A 6,000-nucleotide genomic window follows, 5' to 3' on the forward strand; every position below is an offset into this window, starting at 1 on the left:
CTATGTCAGGGGTCCTGGCAGATCTGTATAAATACATCGCACTTTAGACAGATAATCAGAGGGATTCCGACCATAGGGCATCGCCACCATCGCTGATATCAATCAATCAATCAATCAAGGATTTATAGAGCGCACTACTCACCCGTTAGGGTCTCAAGGCGCTAGGGGGGGGGGGGGTGAAAGCTACTGGTCGAAAAGCCAAGTCTTGAGGCGCTACCTGAATGAAAGGAGGTCTTGGGTCAGGAGGAGGTGGAGCAGTAGGGAGTTCCAGGTCTTGGCGGCTAGGTGAGAGAAGGATCTTCCTCCGGCGGTGGTGCGGCGAATGCGGGGGATACAGGCGAGGGCGAGGTTGGCAGAGCAAAGGTTGCGGGTGGGGGTGTGAAAGGTGAGTCTGTCTTTGAGGTAGGCAGGACCTGTGTTGTGGAGGGCTTTGTGTGCGTGGATGAGGATTTTGAAGGTGATCCGCTTTGATACCGGTAGCCAGTGTAGGTCTCTGAGGTGGGGTGATATGTGGTCGTGGCGTGGGACATCTAGAATGAGGCGGGCGGACACGTTCTGTATTCTTTGCAGCTTTGTTTGGAGTTTGTTTGTTATTCCTGCATAAAGGGCGTTTCCATAGTCCAATCGGCGGCTGACCAAGGCATAGGTGACGGTTTTCCTGGTTTTGACAGGAATCAACTTGAAGATTTTGCGGAGCAAGCGTAGGGTGTTGTAGCAGGAAGAGGAGATGGCTTTGACCTGCCGAGTCATGCTGAGGGTGGAATCCAAGATGAAGCCCAGGTTGCGTGAGTGGGTGGTGCGTGAGGGTGCGGATCCTAGGGAGGTGGGCCACCAGGAGTCGTTCCAAGCTGAGGGGTTGGTGCCAAATATGAGTATTTGTGTCTTGTCTGTGTTTAACTTGAGGTGGCTTGATTCCATCCAGCTGGCGATGGCGTGAAGTCCATTGTGGAGGTTGTCCTTTGCTGTTGTGGGGTCTTTCGTGAGGGAGATGATCAGCTGGGTGTCGTCTGCGTAGGATACTATGCTGATGTGGTATGTTCGTGCAATGTTGGCGAGGGGGGCCATGTAGACGTTGAAGAGTGTGGGGCTGAGTGAAGAACCTTGGGGGATGCCACAGGTGATTCCGGAGGCTTCTGACAGGAACGGCGGGAGGCGAACTCTCTGGGTTCTGCCTGTGAGAAATGATGAGATCCAATCCAGTGCTTGTTGCGGATTCCAGCGTTGTGGAGGCGTGAGCGGAGAGTCTGATGACATACCGTGTCGAACGCTGCGGAGAGGTCCAGGAGGATGAGTGCTGCTGTTTCTCCTTCGTCGAGCATAGTCTTAATGTCGTCTGTGGCAGCGATGAGTGTGGTCGTCTTGACGCTGACCCAGTCTTCGTGTCCCTGCGGAGTCTGAGATAGAAACCTCATTCCAAGGTAACGAGGGTTGGGGGCTCCTCTCATGGACATGGCATTGGCAGATTAGGTTTAGCAAACCCAGCTCTCCTCTAGGTAGGAGGTTAGGCCTCTCACATTAGGGTATTAGAGCATATTACAACCCGTATGTCTTTTTTATGCATTGCAAGATGGTGGGGGTCTTTGTAATAATGACTCTCGTCTTCACAATTCTGTTTCTTGCATTCATCATTATCCTAATCATTGCAGCCCATGCAACTTATTGCAAATTGCAGTTATGTTAAATAAAAACTATTGAAACTTTACTGCATCTTTGTCATTGCCTGTGTTTGTATGAGACATGATATATCTGTGAGAAAGGGGTAATCTCCGTTTAACCACAACGCTCCGTGAGATGTCTTATTCTCGAGTCCATGCGTATAGGCTGCCACAATCACCTTTTACTATTGTGTTTCTGGTGAGGTGCTGCTAGTGAGCCGGTAAGGTTAGGACAACAGTTGCGACTTGTTGTAGGATGGGCATAGTCGCCTACAAACAAAAGTACTGTCATCCTTTAACCAGCAGTCTTGCCTAGAGCAAGAGTCCAAACTACGACAGCTGTGCCTGGGGCAAGATTGCAGTTCCAACACTTATCATTGTCATATAGTTTTAGCTCACGTAGTCTGGTCGGTGTCCAGTGCAGTAGTTTCATAGTGAAGATTTTAGATTGTGTGAGTGAGGGGACAAACTTATTTTGAACTACTGTAGCACAGATTACTGACCATTTTTTTATAAAGAAGGCTCTAAGTGCGAGCATTCTAGATGTTTGGCCCATTATCCTGTACTGGTGTTTGTGATGTTGTGGTGGGGCTGGTTAGCACTTTACATATGTCCCGATGAGTCCCATGCTACTCAGCAGGATATGATGTGGGGGTGGTGAAACAGTCCTAATTTAAGATAATTTAGCCTCAAGTTCCAAAAAAAGCTTTTAAATCGAGGTTGGTCAAATGGAATAAACATTGGATACCACAGAAAATTGATGATCAGTATCTATTTTACCATTCAAACTATTTGGTTAAAAAATGAATGGGGATTTGGAGTTGCACTAAAATTCAAGCGTTGTGTTTGTGAAGGGGGTGAGGTGTTTGTAAAGAACGTTTCATGTACATGCGCATGACTATTAAACTGCTGAGGAAATAACTGTAGGCACTGATAGCGAGTTGTAGGCACTGATTGCGAGTCTGGGGTTAAATTCATATCTGTGTGCAAACATATTGGCTCAGGGATTGAAGCCCTAAAATAGAAATAGTTTTATGACAACTGTTAACTTTTACTTGTGTCCACATCTGGTCCAGCAGTGAACTCAGGATACCAAGTGTCACATTCTGGAAGCTTTGTGCAAAATGAAATTGATGCAAACGGGGATTTATATTCATGAAAACTATGATGTATAACTTACTAGGAAATTAAAATGAAGGTGATCAAAAAGTGGACGTAAACGGAAGCGGTAAGTATAAATAATAACGGGAAATGATGAACAATCGAGAGGAGGAAGAAAGCATTGTGAGTAAATCTAGAAGAATTTTACCACAACTAGTGAAAGGAACACAAAGCCTAGTGGTGGGCGAACAAAGAAATGGATAAAAAAATCTCAGTTCACCATCTGGGAATAAAGCACGGTAGCATACATTATCAAAGCACACAGACACTGAGCCAGACTAAAAAGGATGAGAAGAACAAAACGCACCAATACACAAACACAATTAGCAGTTTTTCATGCAGAGCGTGAGGGAAGCATGCAGTGCGAAGGGGACAAATGAGCAGTAAAACAGTCAATAAAATAGGAAAGAAGCAGAGAGTGAAATGCAAAATGCACATAGAATGCAACGAGGCAGAGGCGAGTTGCCGAATCAGGGATGCATAGTAGACAATGGGTAAAAAAGGAGACAGCTGTCAGTTATGGAAATAAACAATTTGTTCAGAAATCATGCTTGAACTTTGCTGCTTTTCTTGAAGGTGAGCTGAAAGTGCACAGTACGTGTCTGCATGACTAACAGAAACACAATAAAAGTGAGAGTATTTCTTTCTATAACCAAGAGCTTCAACGGGATGTTGATCAATCAACATGCCAATGAGAGAAGACATGACATCACGCATTCTTTGTCACAGGGTTGCCAATTTGCCAATTTGATATTGGCTTGCCTGGGGTTTCATTCTAAGGTGGGTTAATAAAATAAGAAACCATGGCCCAGATGTAGCAAAGGTTTTTACCCATTCTGTGTCTATGGGAAAACGTGTTCGTAGATATGGCCCTATGTATTTTTATTATTCGAAACGCAAAGAAACAATTTCAAAAGTATTTAAGAGCTGACACCGCATTTCCTAAACCATTAGTACAACAAATAGAGACAGACTTTTCTCTCAAAAAGGTGGAGACCCTACTCATCGACAACAAATGGCATAACACATTCGTCTCTTTGTACCACCCTTCACCAGGCTCATGTGTGTTGCTAAGGAGCATGCTAAGGAGCAAGGGTTGATGTAAGGAGTAGAAACTATAGAAGTTAATATTGCTTTTGGAGCCCGTTTTCTTTCTGTTTCTGCTTCCGCCATCATGTCTTCTGAGCCAGGGGTATTAAGGGCAGTGACAGTGGTACAAAAGACCAAGGGGGTCATCACAACCCTGGCGGACGGTGTTAAAGCGGCGGTAAGACCGCCAACAGGCCGGCAGTAAAAATTTTGGAATTACGACCGTGGCGGAAACCGCCAACAAAGACAGCCACTTTAAAACTCAGACCGCCACGGCGGTACAAACAAACAGCTCGGAGGTCACCGGCAACAGACAGGCGGAGGACAATGTACCGCCCACGCTATTATGACAGGCCAATCCGCCACCTTTTCCGGGCGGATTCACTGCGGATAAAAACACGGCGGAAACAGGAATTTCGAAGGGAAAACGCTCACCTCTACACACTCCACGAGGAAGGAGGACACCATGGAGCCGGAACTCCATATTCTGCCTGCGATAGTCTTCCTGCTCCTGTACCAGGAGCACCAACGCCGGCGGCAAAGACCACGATGTGTACTGCACCTACGACACAGGGGAGAGGGGAGGCAAAAAACAGTGGCACACACACGCAACACCCTCACCCTCAACCCCACCCCCACCCACTACAACACACACACCAATGCATATCTATACATTACAGTTACACCCCCCAATCCCCACCGGAAGAATGCAAAGACAAAAGGAAATGAGTGTAACCATTGTAATATATCAAAATTCAGTAAGCAAAAATATACATCTATACACTATTAACAAAATATACACCAAGATTAGTAGTCGAGGTATTGCACCATTTATAGTCCGTGGACCACTGGGCCCAAAATGCATGGGCGAGTTCCACACACGATACCAGATCAAAACGGAGAGGACACTGCAGGGGCATCAGATAGAAACACAACAGGCATCTCAGGGGGAAGGGAAGGGGGGGCACCTCAGCTGGAGGAGTGCACGACGCCAGATCCACGAGGGGCCTCCATGCCCATTGATGTATCCTGGGGAGTGCAAAGCCACAGTCTCACAAGTCTCTACAGTGGGTGGGTTGCCCACTGTTCAATCCTGGGGAGTGCAAAGCCACAGTCTCACAAGTCTCTACAGTGGGTGGTTTGCCCACTGTTCAATCGTGGGGAGTGCAAAGCCACAGTCTCACAAGTCTCTACAGTGGGTGGTTTGCCCACTGATCAATCCTGGGGAGTGCAAAGCCACAGTCTCACAAGTCTCTACAGTGGGTGGTTTGCCCACTGTTCAATCCTGGGGAGTGCAAAGCCACAGTCTCTCAAGTGGATGACAGTCTCCACTGGTTCTGGAAGGGGCTTTGTGCCCAGAGTGCTTCATCCTGCTAAGGACAGAGGTAGTGGATGCCTTACTCCACTGGTTCTGGAGGGGGCTTTGTGCCCAGAGTGCTTCATCCTGCCAAGGACAGAGGTAGTGGATGCAGGTCTCCACTGGTTCTGGAGGGGGCTTTGTGCCCAGAGTACTTCATCCTGCCAAGGACAGAGGTAGTGGATGCATGTCTCCACTGGTTCTGGAGGGGGCTTTGTGCCCAGAGTGCTTCATCCTGCCAAGGACAGAGGTAGTGGATGCATGTCTCCACTGGTTCTGGAGGGGGCTTTGTGCCCAGAGTGCTTCATCCTGCCAAGGACAGAGGTAGTGGATGCATGTCTCCACTGGTTCTGGAGGGGGACTGGTGCCCAGAGTGCATCACTCACCCCGTGATGGTCCCTGTTGCGTCAGTGCCCCTGCCACTCATGGGCTAGCGGTGCTTGAGTTGGCGGTGCTTGCCCTCTTCAGCGGTGCTTGATTGACGGTGCTTGCCCTATTCAGCGGTCCTTGCCCTGTTCAGCGGTGCTTGTATTGGCAGTGCTTGCCCTGTTCAGCGGTCCTTGCCCTGTTCAGCGGTGCTTGACTTGGCGGTGCTTGCCCTGTTCAGCGGTCCATGCCCTGTTCAGCGGTGCTTGACTTGGCGGTGTTTGCCCTGATCAGCGGTCCATGCCCTGTTCAGCGGTGCTTGACTTGGCGGTGCTTGCCCTGTTCAGCGGTCCTTGCCCTGTTCAGCGGTGC

Source organism: Pleurodeles waltl, chromosome 5 (assembly GCF_031143425.1).
Source record: "Pleurodeles waltl isolate 20211129_DDA chromosome 5, aPleWal1.hap1.20221129, whole genome shotgun sequence".
Taxonomy (NCBI): domain Eukaryota; kingdom Metazoa; phylum Chordata; class Amphibia; order Caudata; family Salamandridae; genus Pleurodeles; species Pleurodeles waltl.